The following is a 21,036-nucleotide window of genomic DNA, read 5'->3' as shown; positions in this document are numbered from 1 at the left end:
TTCAACCTGATGCTTTCCAGTAGCGTATCCTACTGAAGTTACAGGTTCAGTCCGGTTGACTGGTAGCACATCATAACACTGTATTACAAACTGATGCCACCTGGCTGCATATCATCACGCCGCGAGTGGTGGCTTTTGAAGTCGGTATCTTACATCGCAGTCACTGAAAAAGCGGCGGTATTGTACGACTTAAGAATGGGAACGAACTGGTATGTCGCAAGCAAACATTAAGGTGGCTGAGTTGAAATGGTGGCAGCTAACAGTATGGTGCTAACAATGGCAACAGTCCTGACAGAGATAACAGTGTGTCAATACAATAACGCTCTTAGCATCCTGTACGGGCACTGTTTTATAAGCACCACTCTTCCAGGGACACCAAGCCTGGGTGGGGCATTGCAAAGCAGTGGCAATTAGCAAGCCGGTGGGGTTATGAATAAATGTTTTCATATATTGCACCTTCAACATCGTGAGGTGGGCTTTTGGCATAGTTGGAATTCTGCACTCTCCAAGTACCTCAAAGTCCTACTATTTAAAAGTTATTGTGAATATATAAAATACAAAATAAATCAACTACTACTGTTTCTGTTTCTCAAGAGTTTGATAAAGTTTCTATTACGGCTGTATTTTTACACTTTAAAATCATGTGTCCCTTTAAGTGTAGGTAAAGTTTATGTTGATGTTTGAGTGACAATATTCACTTCAGTATTCATCGTAAGAGAAAAGTAAAATGACATTTATTTATCTTGAATGCAGTTTCAAGTCAAGCCTCTCTCTCTTTGTCACACCCTTCACTTTTTGCCTGCCTCTCAGCACAGTCCCATTGTGTCCAGAAGAAACAAAGAAGCATGGGACAATAAATGACAAGGAGAAAAGGAGAGTGGAACCAAACAAGGAGAAAGGGAATGGGGGCAGTTGCAGACATCTAACAAGTTCTGATCAAAATTCAGAAGCGGATCAAGTGGATATGAAGTTTGCTTCAAACAAAAGCCCCAAACCCCCTCCCCCACAAGTTCTCTTATGCCTCAATTCTCTTTACCCCTGGGGCTCTTATCATCTTTTGCTGTTCCTCATGCCAGCATCTTTTCACACCTCCTCCAACCCCAGCCCCATTCCTCCATTTCCCTCAAGGCCACGGTAGCTCTCTCTGCTTTACTGTTTGCTTCGTGCACCTCTCTCTCCCACTCTGTGCTCTAGCTTGCCTCTTTCACTCACCCCCTCCACCATCCCTGAGGCCCTTTGCTTCCTCTCTCCCCGCAACTGATGAAAGGAGGAATAAATGAAGGAGTGCATGTTAATTTGTGGTGGCCACTCCTGACAAGCTTTAATCAGAGTGGGGAATCAAAATTATCCAGAATACAGAGATAGATAGTGGGAGCATGAATTCAGTTAAGGTCACAGGTTTGAGGGGACGATACTGTTATAATAAAGACACTCCCTACAGTTAACCTCAGTCCTTAATGGAAAATACGCCAGAGTCAACATGACTGAATGACCTAGTGTATTTATTCGCTCCTGCCTCCTATAAACTAAAGTATTTTAAAACTAAATTAATCAGATATGAACTGAATCCCAGAGTTAATTACCTTAGCTCTCTTTTAGTGCAGTTTAGCGAATTTTATCTGAACATACTCCAACAAACTTTCCCTTTTGACTGAAATATAAACACCCAACAACATAAAATACTTCTATAGGAAATGGTCAAACGCCACACGGGATTATGGTTAAATAAATATCCCCTTATTATGTAAGACACGTAAAATAACATGAATGTGATTTTTTTTAAAAACGGTGTCGTGTAGCTACCCTTGAACTCAAATGTACACTTGCTTCACAAAATTCAAATGCGCCTCTAATAAGAGAATAAGTGCGCCACACTCTTAAACTCACACACACAAGGAAAGCACGTTAAAAACATAACAAACGCTGCATGTTGTGACACAAAACAAAATGGTCATATCTCAAATAAAGGCAATAAAATAAAATAAAGGGTACCTGGTTTGGTGATTTTTGATGGGGTGTCCACAGGTCTGTCAGTGTCCCATTATGTCCGAATATGGCGACGAGTGAGACGGTCCTTCTGCGTCCTCTTTCCAACATGGCCAGAGGACGATAGCTCAGAGCGCTATCTGATTCTCAACTTTCCTCGTCGAAACTTTGCATGAATATCCTCAATAAGCTTTGTCAGCTGGCCAAATGTCCATTTACTCGTCTAAATGCACCGTATAGCTTCCTATGCTACTTAATTAGCTAGCATTACATACCTAGTAAAACAACCTAAAAGTCCATGTCCGACGCTTCTGCTGCTCACACGAACCCGCAAACACAATCCCGTCGTCGCATGTCCAGTTGACCATCAAGGAATAAGTCCACAAATTGGTATGAAAGTCCATTAAAACTTTGTTTTTGTTAGCAAAGCCGACATGTTTTTCCTCAGTCTTCTTCGTCGCAGGCCGGCGCTCCCTCACTCTCGCTTTACCCACTGTCTCTCACTGATCACGCACTCCTATCACGCGCACGGGCATCAGCCAATAGGAACACAGTATTGCACTCCAGCTTATTTACCACAGTTTTACCAGTTACATCAAAGAAATAAATAAATGAACTCCTCACAAACACATATTGTCCTTTTTTAAACTGCAGTATAGTATGCCATAAATTTTAACATGAAATACATTAACATTTTTTTTACTTTGTGTACACGAAATCACTTTTAATCTCTTGTAATTATTATGACATCCCTTGTAATTATTATGGACTCTTCTTGTTTAGTCAAATATTGAGTATTCACTATTTTTAACTGGGTTAATTGTAACCCTTGTTTAATTGGTACAGAGGGGGCCCTCTACCTTAGGGCCTTCTGGCCCCTATGCCTCTTGAAATGGGTGTTAGACAGCAGACAGCAGTGTGTGTTGCCAACATGTTCTCATCCCAAGTCGTCACATATTGCCGCTTTGTCAGTGGACTTTTACGCCTGCATATTATGCACTAGGTATCCATCTACGTCTGATGTTAATGCTCTGTTTGGCACTGGCAAGTTGACTTTTGATGTTGTTATATTAACCCAAAATCACTGGTAGAGTGGCAATATTTGAAAACTTCAGAATGAGAACAGGCTGGTGCTGCCTAATATTCTGTGGGGTATGTGTGCATTTAAATAGACAGTGCTGATTACTTGATTATGTTCATGCAAATTTCAGTGGGCAAATGTGTGCTCTTAATTGGAGGAGTGTATTACCCAATGAGTTCATTAGAAGGGCCCCGCCTGTGCTTGTAGAACTAGACTTACAATATTGAAGCCTTTGTTTCTGAACAACACTGGAGCTCTATGGCATGAGATTGAGGCTACAGTATTAAAAGCTCTGGCTACACAGTCCTTTTTTTGTCAATTTTTGGTTTCTATCTTTTTATGGGGTTTCATAATAAAGGGAAAAACTGAGAGCATTACTTATCCTTTAAATATGCTGCACTCATCACCTGAAGGACTACTTTTGCTGAATTAAAGTCAGTCTTGTGCACCCGCAAATTGCATGTTTGGTCATTGTTTTCCATCTGGATTGTCTTTGATAATTCTATTACTTGTGTGCATCTGTACTATAACAATGTATATGGAATCATTATTTTGTGTAGTGTGTATCTGTGTTTTTAGGCAGTTTTAAGAAGGAATATATCAAATTTCCTTTATTTTCCCAAGCAACAGAGTACTCATCCATACACTCACCAGGGGGCATAAAAATATATCCAATCTGATTTAAGTATATCTACCAGCTAAGTCTGCCCATCAAATAAACTTGGTTTGACTATTCGTGGGTCATAGTACAATAGCTTGTGTGTATTTTAAAATCAGTTTGCAAAAACATTCTTAACACTTCCAAATTAGCAAATGAGTATTGCTCTAACTTTCTTCTCTCTCATTCTCCTATTTCCAGTCTAACAGTGAGTGACATGTGGGTGGAGGACAACAGTCCACTGCAGCTCTTTCTTTTAGCTTAGCCCATTTTCAAGTGCTCCAATCAAATCTGAGGAAACTGATTTGTTGTCCCTCATGGAATTATACCTTGCCTTAACATCAGACAGTACAGTATACATTTGTCATACATATCTCCAAGCTGTAAAAAAGAAGTCCAAGGCTGAGACCTGTGGTACTTTTCTCAATAAAGCACAATAGCACAGTGAGACTTTGCATCATTTTCTTTCAGCAGTGGACAGGTGTTTTAGCTACTGTATCATAAGCTGAACTCACACCTGTTATAAAGGATATTTTTATCACACAGAAAATCAGCAGTCTTATTTTACTCCGAACACTTGATTAGCAACAAGCCAGCGGCATGAAAGCCACTCGACTTCTAAAAGTCGACTGTCTGTGGCACCAAGTTGAGTTTTTAGAGGCACTTCAGTCTTCCTAATTGGATCGCTCTTTCCTCCCTCTCCGTCTCTCATCAGGTAATCAGTCTACAGCGCCCCCCCCCCAAAAAACCCCGCTGGATGTCAATGGATAGATTTCTGTAACAAGCCTTAAAAAGTGTAACACTTAAGGGAGTCTCACTTTGCCTCTTCTTTTTCTCACTCTCTCTACCTTTGTAGCTCTCACTCTTATCAAAGCTGTGATAGTGAGTGGTTCAACAGAGTGACAGTCCCAAAGAGAAAGAAAAGGATGTCTGTTTTCTTCCTTCACTGCTGTGCGCTCCCATTTCTTTCCTCGCGTTTTGATTCGCTCTATTTTCTGCATTGTCACATATCCAACATCCTGCTGAATGAAAATAAAACCATCTAGGATGGAAGAGATGCAGATGGAGAATCACAGTTGGAGAGAAACAGCTAAAAATATAAAGACTTTTTTGGTGTGGTCAAGTCAAAGAAACTTCTGCTCTCTCTACTTGTCGCTAAAAATGATGCTTAAAGACTTATGATGATTCACAGCTCACTGACTCTTCCAAATTGGCCTTTCTTGAGCCCAGATTTGGCAGCAGTAGAAGGCAAAATAGATTTTTTCATGCCATCTTTGACTATCATTTAAGTGTTCTATCAAAACACCACGGTGGCAGTCTGCATTAAAGTGAACTTTAATGGACCAGAGAGGACTAATTGTACATTTCCTAATTCTGTGATTAGAGCAGAGTGATGGGGCTATGCTAGGACAGACTTCACATCAGCTGTTAGTTAACAGACCATGCAGTCCTGTATCCCAGTTGAGGCAAAGCCAAAGATGAGCAGCTGGTGCCAGGCAAAGTACACCTTTAAGTAATTGTCTGTGACATTTTGCATATCTAAATAAAAGTATGTTTTAGTGCCCGTTATCACAGGTTTATATGAATCACCATTGTTCATAAAAGTAGTCCCATGAAAATGTAGCTTGTGATGCAGTATATGTTTACAGATGTACCAGTGTTTGTTTAGAATAAATAAAAGAGCGTGGCAAGAAGCTTGAGCAGTGACAGCAGCCAGGGTTGAAAAGATAAAGAAAAGACTAAAAGAAACTCTCAAACTGCATCATCATACTGTAGAATTAAATAGACGCAGTTGAATCTCTCAGAGGAGGACATGCATGCTAAACAGGAATGGGACCGACCAAAAGACAGAACGCTGGCATTGCCTCTCCAAAACAGAAAAACCCACAAGATAAGAGAGGCGAGAGAAAAGATACAGACGGAACTTATACTGGTGTTTTGTTTTGTTTTTTTTAACTTTCTTTCATGAGTTATGAACCATAGTGTTCATCTGTAAACTTTGATGTTGAGCCAGTTTGTCCAATACTAATTAGTCACTGCTACCAACATGAGCGCCTCAAGATCCAATCATCACTGAAGCGTATGTCATGCAAAAGAGACAATCAAAACTAATTGAATGATCAGAGTTATATTGACATTTAAAGTGTTTTTTTCCTTCACAATGCCAACTCATGCATCGAGAAACAAAAACAAAATTCCACCTTAAAAGTGGCCAGTAGCTGATTGTAGAATTTGAGCTGCATAGCAAATTAATTTTTCTTAACAGCTTACTGTTAAGTTAAAAAAATATGAAAAGGCAGCAAAATATCCTTTAATTTTTTGGAACAACTAAAAAAATTACAATGATGTACATTAGTTTAACAATGGCAAATTGACACCCTAGGAACAGTGGTTAAAGAATCTTTGAACAACCCACAACTTAACCACATGTGTGCACACATGATCATGCATCAAAGGTGCCACACACACACACACACACATACACATCTATTTCTCTCTTACTGATCTCCATGGTTGAAAAAAAGGATTGACAGTGATGCTCTGTCAGATGCTGCATTTGTTAAGGGAAAGCCAGTGCTGCATTTACTGACCTCATCACTAACTTGGCCCTTTCCATGACGGCACCCTGCGGGCCAGCCTTCCATTTATGAAGGGCAAGACGGGATATCACAGCTTTCAAGCTGCCGCAAGCTGGTCACTCACTCCCTGACGCAGTTTTACAGGGACTGGCAACACAAGGGTCTATCCAAGAACCACCCTACCGGATGGCTTTGTAAATTAATCTCCCAAGCCCGAAGGCAGGCAGGCAGGGAACCTCACACTATGGTGTTGCACATGACATAACAAAATTTGGCATAGATATATTTAACATAAATTTGTACTCTGTAGTACTGAAGTAATTCAGTCAGAGCCCTTAAAAGTACAGAGTTTTGTACCCAAACAGATGTAAGTCAAATATGCTCAGAGGAGGAAAATTAAGGGGTTGGAACAGTTAAATGTGGACAGAGATGAAGAAGAGGAGAAGATGAAAATAGTGGAACATGAGTGTGGGGATGCAGAAACTGGGGAACAGAAGAGGTTTTGGTAGAAACCAGAAATGGAAAAAAAAGGAAAATGATAGAGAACTGTGTAGAAAAAGATGATGTGAAGTTATGGAGAAGTAAGCAAAGTTGACACAATGACGTATTCTGTTAAACAAAGTGCAACTTCTTCTCTGTACGTCTGGCATTTCCCCCTTTTAATTCCATCTCCTGCATCCACTCTCACTCTGTGTGTTATTTTCTCTCTGAGCATCTTCCCCATGGTGTAGGTGGACACACTAATGGTCCTCATTGTCAATTTATGTGAGAAGGTGAATGTTTTGTTTGGTTTTATTTGGCTGTGTGTTTTGGGACCACATGTGCCGGTGTGTTTGTTCGAAAGCGTTCATAAAGTGTGTGCAGAAAGGATCAGGTGGTATATTACCTGTTCAGAGTTACAGACTTGCTGTAGAGTTCACCTGCAGAGCAATGACACAAACAGAAGGCAATAATCCTCCTGAAACACCAATGACATCTGTTATCTCATTATTTCAGCACAACCTGGATCTGTAAGACTGAAAGATTACTTTCAAAGCTAGGAGAGTTACCTTTAATTAGCATTCACTTGTATGAAATTTCACAAACTCTTCAGATGTTACCTAAGCACTGATAAACTGTGGCTTTGTGAATCGAGTGCTTTGGCATGCAGTGTGCATTTTACCATATATAGCTGCCAACTCTCAGAGATTTTCATCTCCACACATATCACAGCACAGTTTCAATAGTCCTCGGTACAAAAAACCCTCTCTTTCAGCAAATTGAGCAATCTAACACATCCACTAGCAAAGTATATTTCCCCCCCGAAAATGATATTGGAACAGCTGCATTTATCTTGACCAATCGAGAGACTGAGACAAAGACAAATGAACTGCTAACAGCCTCCCAGGAAAATTTTGCAGTAAAGTCACATCACACTCACATTCTTAGATAGGCTTTTAGTGCACAGTGTGGATGGCGCAGTGGTCAATTCAAGAGTTCTCATAGTTTTCAGACAGCAAAACAACGATTGGACTCATGCTCAGAGCCGTCCGTCTCTGCTGTTACACCAATTACGGTTTACTGCAGGTCGTACAAAGAGCTTTCCACTCCATTCTATTCACCCCAGTCTAAACAATGATTAAGTTTCATAGCTAACCATTCGCACAAATGACCACACTGCAAGGAATTTGCAGTCAATGGTCAAGTACAATACTACACAGAAGTACACACATAAACATAGATATTTACATTCTTTGAAAGAAACTGCACATACTCTTGAAGGCACTGCAAGATAAACAAATATATTTTCCTAGTCATATCCTGTGTCCCTGTGCTAACTGTTCAGCAACTGAATATGCTAAATTTATTGAAAAACATTTTTTTTTAGAGGGATTTTATGTCCAATTTCTATACCCTTTTCTTATCCTGTAAAATTCTGATATTTTTTCTTCTGAACTGACATTTGACTCTTGAGTTTGTTAGCTAGCATGGCATTATCACAGTAGGAGGCAAGTGTTTGTATCTCAGTTGGCAAAAACTTTGTTAAAATTCACAGCGAATGTGGCTGATATCACACGACGAAACTTCTCTTTCATCACCCTCCTGATCCAGAAATGTGGGTTGAGGGAACTGTGAGTGGAGACCAACTTTGCTCTATTCCTGCTATAGTTTTGCAGCTCTGCCCCTTTGGGCCATCTTTGAGTGGTCAAGTAGAATCTAAAAGATTCAATTGAAATCCCCCTCTTACCAATACCCTATCCACATAGGCCATTTTACGCAGATATACGTCACGTATTGGAATAAAGACACTTTAAGTGCCAGTTCGCTGTGATGTTAAAAGACCTGCATATTGTGGAGCTTGATACTTAAAAAAAACCCGCTATATTAATTAATAAATCATCTTTCATTGTAAAAATAGTATTGGCAGTGATATCCTTTCAAAGGTGGTTAAAAACTACATTTCCTTTCTTGCTTGACTCTGGTCGTTAACCAGAGTAACTTGGAGTAACCAGATCTGACCAGACCAGAAGCAGATGTGGTTTACACTAGGTACACAGAAAAGGCACTGAGGTTTGAAGCCTATTCTTGTAGTGGCCAAACAGTGGAATTACAACTCCAGAGTCTGGTCACATGATGCCATTGGGTCCTAAAAGACTTTTTCCCATTGACTTACTGATTGACATCTGTAAATCAGTGGATACATTTATTTGAGAGTCACAACTCCCACGACATGACTGGTTTCACCATCAGGATTTAATCCATTCAGTCCAAAATAATTTGGAAAGTTGAGAAGGGCCGTGAGATTATATCATTTTATCCCCATTCAAGTTAGCAGAGCACTAAACCAAAGGTAGCAAGCTCAGCCGGAGGAAGTCTTTTAGTGCACTTGCTCTTTGGGGCCAATGATGCAGTATGCACAGATCATTTGGTTAATTGTATACTGCCATATAGGGCTTTTTTGACTTCATGTGCCAATGAGTAACTTTCATAGTGAACGCTGTATCCAAGTCTCTTAATACATTCAAGGTGTAAAATGGAAATGGGTGGGGCCAAACCGGATGTTGTTATTTTAAGACTGAAACTGATCAAAAGTGATCACAATATTATTTTATCATTCATTGAAACTGGTTACAGAACAATCTCAGGATTGAGCTTCAGATTACCTTTGATCGCACTTGTTAGAGACTGAACACAGCTATCCAAATTAGGATTTTCCATCATAATAGGCACAGATATTGACATGTTTTAGTCTAATGACAATTTTACTTGCAAAATAAAAGTTATTTGTATAAGATACTTGTTTCAAGCTACTTCTTACTAAATAAAAACTAGTGACAAAGTACTCCTATCCAGCAAATGAAAAAAAAGTTACCACTTCTTATGAGAATGGAGAAAAAAACTGTGTGAACCTCAATCACCTTTACATGTACTTATTCTGGTAAAACACGGGAGGTTTTGTGCTTGCATAACAGAGCGTCAGTATTTTATCAGGCATTGCTTAAACCCCAGGTGGAGATTTTTTTTCCAAGTTTCAAAGACCTTGTGCCATGTCTAGCACATCTTAGTCGTAAAAGCTCTGTGAAGTTCTTCAGACATGTACCTTTACTTAAAGTGAACTCATGTACAAGGACTTTAAGTCCCTAAAGATTTAGTTACATCACACATGAGAAGAAACTTTACAGATTATCCGCTGGTGAGCTCAAAGTACAAGATCAGAGAATAACACACCTTCACACACTACATGATAGCAAGATAATCTTCACAGCAGAAGCTACACACCATCTACATTAGTTTTTTTCTCTAACATATGGAGTTGCACATTGTGTCATCCAAAATTTATCAGGGTTTTTCAGACATGTTCAAGGCCACGTTTCAGTCCACAAAATGAGCTTCACAGGTGCTATTTCAAAAGTTGTTTTTTTTTCTTTCTTGTAGCTTAATTGACTTGTTTGCAATTATCTGTGGATCCACACCAGATCCATAAGTACTACAGTGAGTTGAGGTTGTTTATTTAAATTATTGCAAATAGCCACCATAGCCCTAATAATGTATGAGGTTTAGAAGGCGAACATGAGCGAGTATGTGGTCCAACTGAGGATTCGTACTTTAATTCTCTTGTGGGGGTAAATCCTGAATAAATTGTAATCTGAGCCTGGCATAATGGAAACACACACATATGTGCAGTAATACACACATGCAGTAGAAACGCTATTGAAACCAAGCTATTTGCTGTGATGGGTTTTTGTAAGTGGTTACCATGGTGAAAATTAGCAAGCCAAACCGCCTGCGTTGATTACCCTTTCAGAGATATGGGGATACAAATAGCAGTAGTTAATCTTGTTTAGGCCACACAAATTCATTGTGACAGCTCGGCTGCTTCAACCCTGCAGACTGTCGCAATGTAAATTGAACGGACTGATTGTAAGGGAGAGAAAGAAAAGAAGAGAAGGCAACTACTATAAACTGAAGAGAAAAAAAAGAAAAGCGAGAAATGGTTTTGGGTCTAGTTTGGACTGAATTTAAATTGTTTGCTGTAGTCTCAGCATCATTTTTTTTAACTTAACTTTTAAACTAGAAAACAGAAGCGGGGTATTTTGCTGCAAATATAACTTGGCCGAACTGTGACAGCGCAGGGGTGGCTTTAGGTGAATTATAGTCTTACCATTTTTCATAATTAGCCAATTAACATGCAGGGAGATATTGGACCCATTAAAAACTTCACAGACCAAGTAGGCAGGCAGAAACTCACACACACACGCACGCACAAACGCACGGATTTGCATACAGTTGGACAGAGAGCTAAATGCATACACTGCAGCACAGGTACATCAGCTCTAAAAGTCATTTGGAACAGTTCCTGCAGACTTAATAACATCGACAAATACCGCAGAAATGAACATGCATTGTCTGACTTATGGCTGTAATGATTACATAGGTTGTATAGGTCATACATCTCAGAGCATTAATCTCTCCCTGGAGGGGACACACAGTATGGAAAACTGTATAAGTTAGATAAAGAAGAAGAAGAGCAGCAGAACTGTTGGGTGGGAAAGTGGATACTTAATCATATATGCTGAAAGGAAGTGGCTCCTTTCGAGAGTGTATATATGAACCATAAAGGCAGAGAGGGAAAGATAAAGAAAATGATACACACAAACAAAACACACGTACATGATGCCCGCAATGATTATGAAATATGAAAAAAGAGATTCTACGATACATGTAAGAATGTGTCTGTTTATGTATTTTATGTGGAATTAAATAAATGAATCAACTAATCAATAAATAATCCCATCCCACACACAAGTTCAAGCACAAACTATTTTTTGTTTGTGTGATGGCTCTGAATGAGTAAGCTTGGATAACTTTGCTGTAACAATAGAAGAGCTTGTCTTGTGCAGGATGTTTGCTGAAGAAAATTCCAACAGCCATTATAGCCTTGCAGCTCTAATTATGTTGTCTGTCTAAAATATGTTTTCTCCAGAAGCTTCCTATTGTATCCCAGCTATTGTTTAGATTGCGTCGCTTCTGTATATGTTTCTTCCCATTTGGCCCCAAACACAAAATTGATTTTTGAACACTCCCTGTAATTTTCTGTAATTTCCCATTCGATCGTTTGCTCCCTTAATGCAAGCATGTGCTTGTGCACCAAGTTTTCTTCAAGGAATTGAGGACAACTGTGCTGTACGCGCCCTCTCACACATAGTGCAAATTACAGTGATTTATTTTTTACAGCTATGACATATGATACAGATGATTTGTCTGTCAGAAAAAAGATTAAGGAGGAGGTGAAGGGGGCGGATTGAGAGGAGGAGTAAACAGATGGGGCAGGTAAATGAAAGTGTTCGATTAAAAAGACAAAGTGCTTTAATCTCTATTTAATTCCCCGTGCAGCTGCTGGGATCATCATCATCTGGTGAGCCGTGTAGCGACCTGTGACCCATAGCAGTCAATACAGTTCTGCAATAAAACCACACTGCAGCTCATTTGACTTTTTCAGTACATAGTTTTTGAAATAAGGAAATCGGTGCAATGGCCATAAATGTTCCCCCAAAATGCAGCCCTAATATTTTTTAATGTAAACTGTTTTTGTTTTTACCAGTTTTTGGCAATCCTTACAAAATAAGGAAGACAGTATTAACTTAATCTTAGTCAGAAAGCCAAATGTGGGAGAAAATTAAGAAAAAACATCCACTGAATATACTGGAAACCCTGTCAGCTAGATAGCTAGATCACCAAGAAATATAGTTTTCCATGTTTAATTTATATCACTGATTTCTTTTTCTGGCGCGTTGTCGAGTAGGCACCAGCACTCTTGTAGGAGAGTTTCTTAATATTATCTTGATAAAAGATTCTTTTGAGGTTCCTCTTAAGGGTGATATATTCCCTCATCATTATCACCTTGGCAAGAGTATTTTTTTAAAGATAAAGAATAAACAACTGCAAATACTACACTGCTTCCCAAGTTTTTAAACAATAATGGGAGTTTAATGGTACAGGGGGATACATCTTATTTTGGTGTGGCTACAGGAATACCTGTGTGAAACTTAGAGTCATGGTTAGATTTAGGGGAACTTATTGTAAAAACAAATATTAAAAAATGGCAATATTGTACACAGCATTAACAAAATAATCAGATGGATGTGCACATAGATCACAGTTATAGGTCGATTTCTCGTCCACAAAGTCTGCAATGTTGCACTGCCATATAGCCCAGCATGGACAAACTAAACACTGGCTCCAGTTAGGGCCATTCACAGTTTTGCTCTTTTGCATTGGCCAAAATAATAAACTGCTTCTCCACGACAGGCCAAACAGCATGGGGGAAACCGATTTTTGCTTTATTCAGTATTTTTATCAGTTTTAATAACTTGGTCTGTTTATTTTGGAGAGGAAGAGACCTCTGTGGATAATTTGGCTCCTGGCAAAAACCTCCTGAACAATGAACACTGCTGGAATTCTAACTGGGAGTTCAAGATGGAAAATGGACATTTCAGCTGAATGCAATCTGCAACTCTCACCACTAGGTGCCTTTAAATTCTGCACACTGCTCCTTTAAGTAAAGGAGCAAAGTTTGATTTGATCACACTGCATCTCTTTTTGGCACCTAGTAAGTTCCTAAAGCTCCCCCAAATTTTACTCTCACTTACTGCCCATTCATAACCTTCTCCTTATATAATAAGACTAGCATGTCTCATTTCTCCCCCTGCTGATTTTTTTTTCTAGCAGAAAATCAGAGACAAGTTTAATCTTCCTGGTAGCTCTTTCATTCCCTTATTTACAACTTAATGCTGCTCCTAATGCCTTTAGAGTTCCCAGTTGCACAGAAGTGAACACTCACCCAATCACCAATATTTATGTGTCTTGGACAACCTGATCTAAATTATTTCTCCTCCTTTAAGTGCTGATATAAAACCATTGTCAAGTAGTTTAGTGTGGGGAAAGCTTCTCAGCAACCTCATCATGAACTTGTTGGGAGATTAGTTGAGAAGTTTCTTTATCATCAAATTATAGATAATAAAGTTAAACCTATTTTGTAGCCATTAGGCAGCAAACTTTAGCAAACTATGTTATTGGATTCATATTAGTCAGGTAAATATTGGCACTCCGTTTAAAACAGCAGATGTCTTTATTGCCAATCACTGGGTTAGGAATAAAGTCATTGACTTTGCATGCATGGCACCACTGACGCTCTACCAAATGCAACTGGCAACACCATATGCAACAACAAAAGTAACTTAAATAGCCTTGGAATCCAGTTTGTGGGGCAAGAGAATGGATTTTATTGTTTACTTTTTTAAACTAAATTTACAAAGAGAAAAAATGGCACTGTAGGATCTCCTGTAAGACCTCATTTATGTATTAATGCTTTTGAAAAGTACAAGGTAACCTGCAGCTTAAGTGTTTTTTTTTTTACTTTCATTGAGCAGTTAGGGCCAATACCTGCCTGTAATAGCTATAAATATATTTTGAAAACATTTGTTTCCACAACCTTTAGGGCATCATTCCCGTATGTGTTCCCATTAGTTTCCCAAACGGAATTCTATTTTTTGAGGTAATTACAGACTTTTGAGAACAATCTCCAGCTTTATTATTTTTTTTATTAAGACTTGAAAAAGCATTAAAATAGCAATAAAATCTTGTTTCAAAGTATTAGTGCAATTTTAATAAGGACGTCGAGAATATACATTTAAATAGTCAGCATTTAGATTAACATAAGAACAAGTGATTACAATTAGGAGCTAAAACTAAATGATTCAAGACTGAAAGATGGAGTTCTGATTGTGATAATTGGTCACCAAAATCTAACCTCACCCTCAGGAGACTCAGGTTCTTGCCATATCATCTTTCCTTGCTGACAGAACTCTGTCATCATTGTAAGCCAGTGCTGAGTTTTTTTTCCCTTTACCACCAACTTTATATCTGAACTTCATGCCCGACTGGAAAAAACCTTTATGGCTTGTCCTTAACCTGTGGAGCCTCACAATGCAAGTTCCAAACTACCAGTCATCAAATGTTCAAAGTGACTGTAGCAGTGCAAACAACTTTTTCTCCTCAACATTACTTTCATATGCAACTATTTTAAATTGGAAAGGTATGTTGTAGAGAGACCATTTTGTTGCCAGGATTCTGTTTTTTCTGCAGTGTTTCTGACAGAACATCAATATTGAATATACCCCAAAAATGTTTACTGCCAATGTTTTTGATCGTTGCCTTTTCCAGCATCCACAATTGGCCCTGAAAACTGCCACTGAAAGGAAATCAATGGCACATGAACATAATTTAAGGGAAAGCGAGTTGGCGGAGGATGGATGGTTCAATTTTTCTCTGCTTATATGAATAGAACAAAAACAGGGTAAAACTTGGGTAACTTACTGACTTTTGACCTTTTTCTGCTCTTAAGCCTTAAATATTCTACTCTTTATGGGGGAGTTTACTTATTGAGATTGCATACATGAAATGCAACGTCAGTTTAATGACTTAAAGACCTTCTACAGTATGAACCATGATAATTCACATAAGATGTGCAACAAAATATTTTTTAAAAAATGAAGGCTGCCTAATTATCTTTTTTCTCTATGAGCATGTACCACAAATAACCTAAGCAGCAGACAGAGTTACCTCTAGCTCACCTGGTAGAGCCTGCACCACATATAGGCTTTGTCCTTGGCAGCAGCCCAGGTTTGAATCCAACCTGCGGCTCTTTGTGTGAAACCCCCTCTCTCTACGCCTTTTCACGTCACTCTCCAGCTGTCTATTATAAAGGCAATAAAAGCCCTAAAAAATTATCTCAGTAGCAGACACAAGCACACTCACACACAGGCACATACACACAGATGTTACCTTTCAATAAATTTGGCTGACATTTGGAGAAGCTGACACAAAGTCCTGATGACAGTGAGGGGCCAGGAGACTGTGACACATTAATCACTGTTTTTATGAGGTCCAAGTTAAAAATGACTCAAGTTATGTTTAGCTCACTCACATTTCTGGACCACACTTTCACCTCGAGATCTGACAGGTCAATATTACCAAAAACGTCCATGAGTAATTCTGTCTGTTCCGCATGGACTGGGTCTCAAATTCCTTATTTGCATGATATTTAGTAGGCTAAAACAGTGTGTGATTTTTTTTAGAGTGTCCAAAATCTTAGTATGAAACCAAAAGTATGAATTATTACAGTATGCAAACAGTGGACATTGTGCTGTCTTAACTATACCACAATGCAATGTGGTAGAAAATGACATTCATAACGAACATTTACAGCTCTGAAACGTCAGTCACACTTTCATTTAAGTGTAAATGCATACAAAGTGTTAGATAACACTTTACTTGGCATAACATAGTTTTTAAAGTATTTTTAAATTGCCACTAGAGCTGAGGTTGCCACTGGTTACCATAGGTACCAACCCACAAGTTGGCTTTAAGGAAGTTACCGCTGATTAAAGCTCAGTGTGTCCAAAACCATACACTACTGTTTATGAACTCAAAAAAGCATACATATTGGATATGGTGCATAAACCCCTCCCCAAAAAAAAACAACAAAAAAACGCAGTGGGGAAGTTGTTGATTATGGCCTAACAACGAAGGATCATTCACAACATTTTGGCAATAAATAACAATTATAGATATATTGATAACTTTTAAAAATCATTTATTATTATTATTATTATTATTATTATTTTGCTAAAGCCTAACATAGTGACTATAATGAGTGAGGCAGAAGAGTGAGCAGATCCTCCCTCCGCGGAGTAGCCTTGTCCTGTCTTTACCCCCAAACCTCAGGTGGCCCAATCAAGCACTGGGCCTTTGAAGTGTAACTGACTGCAGGCCTTCACACTATGCTCTGTATGTGTGTATTTGTGTGTGAATACTTTGTGTCAGAGCCAGTAGTACATAATTGTGTCTATATCTGAAAATGATTCAGGAGAGAGGGAGAGGGAGAGGGAGAGGGAGGGGGAGAGAGAGAGAGAGAGAGAGAGAGAGAGAGAGAGAGAGAGAGCGTGTGTGTGTGTGTAACTGTGAGTGTGATACTCCCCCTGAGGGAGCAGCATTAAGAAAGGGATAACAGTTGTCCATCTGATCTGTGTCCCATGACAAAAGGGATCAAAAGAAGAATCAGGTGACTGAGTCTGTTCTTCCTGACAGGGCAGCTAAGCTCTTCACAATAAATGTGTCCTTGATAACTAGAAATCATCTGCAACAAAAACATGTTTGCACCTGTTTCCTGTTTAACAGCATCCCCATGGATGATACAACATAGCCAAGACAGAAGTTAACCTCCACTGCAAGTAACTACATCCATGGCAGGAGTGTTTCCTAAAATCTCAGCCAGTGTCATACCTAAACCACCGAAAAGGTCATAAATGAACGTTTACTGCAATATTTTTAAAGACGAAATTAATATTGTTATATTAAGAACACAACTTTGTTCTGTTTAAAAAAAAAGATCAGAGTTTGGGTTGAAGAAAGTATGTTTGCTCCTAACCTAACATGAGATACGTCATGTGACATACTGTGTTGCGTAGCTCAAGTGAGTCAACGCTGACTTCTGGTTTCACACATGACATGAACAGCAGTCTGTTGGGTAAAGTCCTGTGTTTGTTTGACTCATTTTCTCTACCCATGTGGTCATTCTTTTTGAGGATGACTGTCTCCTACTACTAAACTAGATTCCATAATTTATCTTGCTTACATTTCTCGTCTTAGCTGACTGCTACTAATGCATCTAATGATTTTATTTGAGTAACTGACTGGTGATTCACAGCTGACATTATTATTCTACTTAATGTCTTGTATCAATTATGTTGTCATAATAACAATAATATGATGAATATAATGAATATCTCGAGGTCAGCCTTTTGCAGAAATGGAAGTATGGGAAAAATTGAAAGGTATTCTCTGGCACTGACATTGGAGTCAAGAGAAAGGAAAATGTTAATCAGATGTGTTTTAGCCTGTTTTAACAGGTTTTAACAATTTAACAGGTGGATATCTGTTTGGTAAATCCCACCTAACAGTATTTCCCAATACAATATTTAGAATGCAAACTGAACTACAAAAAGGAACAAATTCAAAAATGGATGGAAGTATTGAAAATAACTCCTCCCTCTATAAAGCCTGTGATGTTGAATGTTTGTAAAAATGTGCTCAGGAGGGTGATGGATTACTGTTTGTCCCGATGCCAGTTAACCCAAATATGCCAGCAGCATCACGCACACTGAGAGATCAGCTGGCTCCTACCGTTTCTGCTTGATCTTTACACTGAGCAGCGAGCTTTGTTTACCCCTCCTCCTCACATCACTGTACACTTTTCTACATTGCAACGCCGTTCTGGAGGTTCCAAAAAATGATGGAACCTGCACCGCCACGTCCTCTCATGCCTGCTTTACCTCTGCAAATTATCTGCTCATGTGCCTTCACCTCGGGCACAAGCAGATCGGTTTCTTCAGCAGGACACCTCTCACATCTGTAATTCGCCAAATCCGTCATTTTGACTGCAATCCGCCAATTCCTGGCACACCTGGCTTTTAAAGGGAATGGGAGCCGGTGCACAGATTGGTTCATTCATGTTCCGCCCAAAACACACCCATGACTAATTCAGAGTCTAAATACAACCCCTCTGTGCCAGATTAGAGTGTCAGATTATCCTCCATTTATCTAGCAAATTGGACTTTGCCATGCCATCCCAAATGCATTTGGGCCATGCGCTTTAGACCATGCGATATGGAACGTCTAAAAAGGGCCCTTTGTGTCTTGTAGGAGAGGTGGTAGGCCCTTTTGCATATCTGTGCCCAGGAGCCCGCTTTCTCTTAATACGCCCATGTCTTGATTTACTGTGCAGTATCACTATAGTCATCTCAGACGTTCTTGTTTGTACTGTTGTGTTATTGTTGTATTGTGTTGTTGCATTATACTGAAACATGGTTAATAATGTTTCTCCCTGACATTACTGAAATATTAGGAGAGCACTAAAAACCCCAAAATGACAGCTGTGCTGATTTCGAAAGGGGGCTATTGGTATGCTGTTATTATTTCACTGGAATAATTACACTGACTCTTACTGGCATATGGCACTACTGACAGTGATAGAGCCTGGTGTAGCTCTTCTGGTTTATTCGTATTTCACTTAAAAATGGCAAGACGCCTGTTACATGGACAGATACCACTTTGACAAACTACAATGCAGACAATCGCCACTAATCTGAAGCCGATTTATGTTTCCTTTTGTTTAATTTTTGAAAAAATAAAACGCACGGTAAATATATACTTGTTTCACTGCACATTAAAAGAATGAAAAGCCCAAGCGGCACCATAGAAACACATTTTCAATGAAATACAAAGCAGACAAAGGGAGACTGCATTAAAGCTCTACATTACCCAGGAGCTGTGCTGTGTAGAAATACCCTGAGGGTTTGTAGCTTTAGAGGCTTTTTATTTTACCACTGTGACGTCAGCTCCTGGGCCAGATGTCTGCTCAATAGATAAAGAAGGGACAAGTGTGCACTCTCTTCACACTCCTGATCCTCCAGATACCACTCACACCAGGGATGGGATGTGTGAGACTCAGGCCGAAGTGGTTTCCTCCTGAGCACAACCCTCCAGAACCAGTAACCAATCAGAAAAAGCCATGTCTGCTCCCCGAGTGATTTGATCCTATCAGTTTGTAAAGAGAACCATGTAGCAGCAACCCTGGCTGACGCTGTAGTGCACTGTGATTGGCAACATGCAGGCACACGCACACGCACACACACACACACACACACACACACACACACAGAGAGTGCTCTTTACAAGGAGATAGGTAACAGAGAATAATGTATTTCCACTACTGAGTGACTTTATCTTTTCTTGTTCAAGGCTGCATTGCTCAAGATTTGCAAGATCCTGTACTGAGTTAGGTGGTGATTCAAAGGAGAAAGACAAACTATAGCGCAGACACTTCAGTGAAAAGTAGGTTAATTACATTTCAGACCCAAAAGGCCATGGGTCATTTTTGGGTTGAATGACAATTAGCAGTATTTGTCAGCTATGACAGAGATCTGATAATCAACCAATAATCAGTCTCAAAAGCACAAGGACAAAATGAACAGAGCTACAATGCACATCTGTGTCCATATTTCAGCATATATGTATATATAGTGAGAATTTTAGCAGACAAGGGCTTACTATACACTTATTTGCTGTCTTCCTGAGTTAGTCTGTATGGTAGATTTGAAGCTATATACAGCTGGTTAGCTTAACTTAGCACAATGACTAAAAACACAGGAAAACAACTAGCTTGTCTCTGTCCAACTATAACCAAATTTAGCTCTTAGCAAATCCAATGTTCGCCATCCAGGAAGGACTGTCTCTGTGATTTTATCTCCTCCTGTTCTCTGTGCCCGGTTAGCATAAGCTAACACAGCAGCGGCGGCTAACAGCCAAAACCGAGCTCTTAAACGTTACGAACAATCTAACACTGACACCAGCATGGCTTGACTCTATCATTAAACCTGTTAATAGCTGTTGGGTTATGTTAGCAGTGTGATGCTTACAGCTAGCCCCGTCACAAACGTACAAAGTCTTATGCTGGCTGGGAGTTTGACAGGCAACCAGCAAAGACTCCAGGGAAAGACTATGTTCAGCCAAGATATAGTCCAGCACATTACCACCTGCATTTTTGCAGATTTTGTTACCTTTGGACAGAGATGGTGCTTATGATCACTTTAGCATTAAGCCAGGTTTCGCCAGGTTTGCATTTAAATTATTTATAACAGTATCAGTATGTGTTAGTGTAAATGTGAGCTTAAACTTTCTAAATGAGTTAACAATAAGGCCATTGATGACAAACCACTATCACAAGGCTCACGTTATTGAATCCTCCAAATGTCAATAATCATTACTAACCCTCAATCAGTGGCCAAGCTCCTCATTGTTATTTTATGGTTATCTATCCCTGCACTGTCCATATACCAACGCCTTGAACAATTAGGCAAGACAGTCATACAGACTGTTGGTTGATTAAGTGCTTTGGATGACAAGGTCACAGCCAGGACATCCGAGCTAAATAAAAACAGACATCACCGTGTCCCATTTAATTTCTTCATTTCTGTAACTGAGTCTGATTCATGAATATTGATAAGGACTGGGAGGGGATTTTTCTCCAATTCTGGCAGTTTGTTTTCCCCCATGTCCTGAACAATGTTTACTACCAGCATTCATTAGTTCTTCAAAATCCAAAATGCATTTCTTTTTTCCCCTTCTTGTCT

The 21,036-nt window shown here is 39.3% G+C and overlaps 1 protein-coding gene across 2 annotated transcripts in view; it reads right to left on the bottom strand.

Annotated features, from left to right (window-relative positions):
* Nucleotides 1-21,036, bottom strand: part of scn2b (sodium channel, voltage-gated, type II, beta) — a 286,557-nt gene that overhangs the window by 115,648 nt on the left and 149,873 nt on the right. The window contains exon 1 of one of the 2 annotated variants that reach the window (XM_042487189.2): nucleotides 1,993-2,453. The exons of the other annotated variant lie outside the window; for it this stretch is intronic. The gene's annotated coding sequence lies outside the window, so the exon portion shown is untranslated. Of the gene's footprint in view, nucleotides 1-1,992; nucleotides 2,454-21,036 lie in introns of those variants that run through there. 2 annotated transcript variants of the gene reach the window in all.

The sequence above is a fragment of the Plectropomus leopardus genome, chromosome 6, assembly GCF_026936395.1.
Source record: "Plectropomus leopardus strain MGB_pleo_1.0 chromosome 6, ASM2693639v1, whole genome shotgun sequence".
NCBI lineage: Eukaryota > Metazoa > Chordata > Actinopteri > Perciformes > Serranidae > Plectropomus > Plectropomus leopardus.
This window is presented reverse-complemented; position numbering and strand designations above follow the sequence as displayed.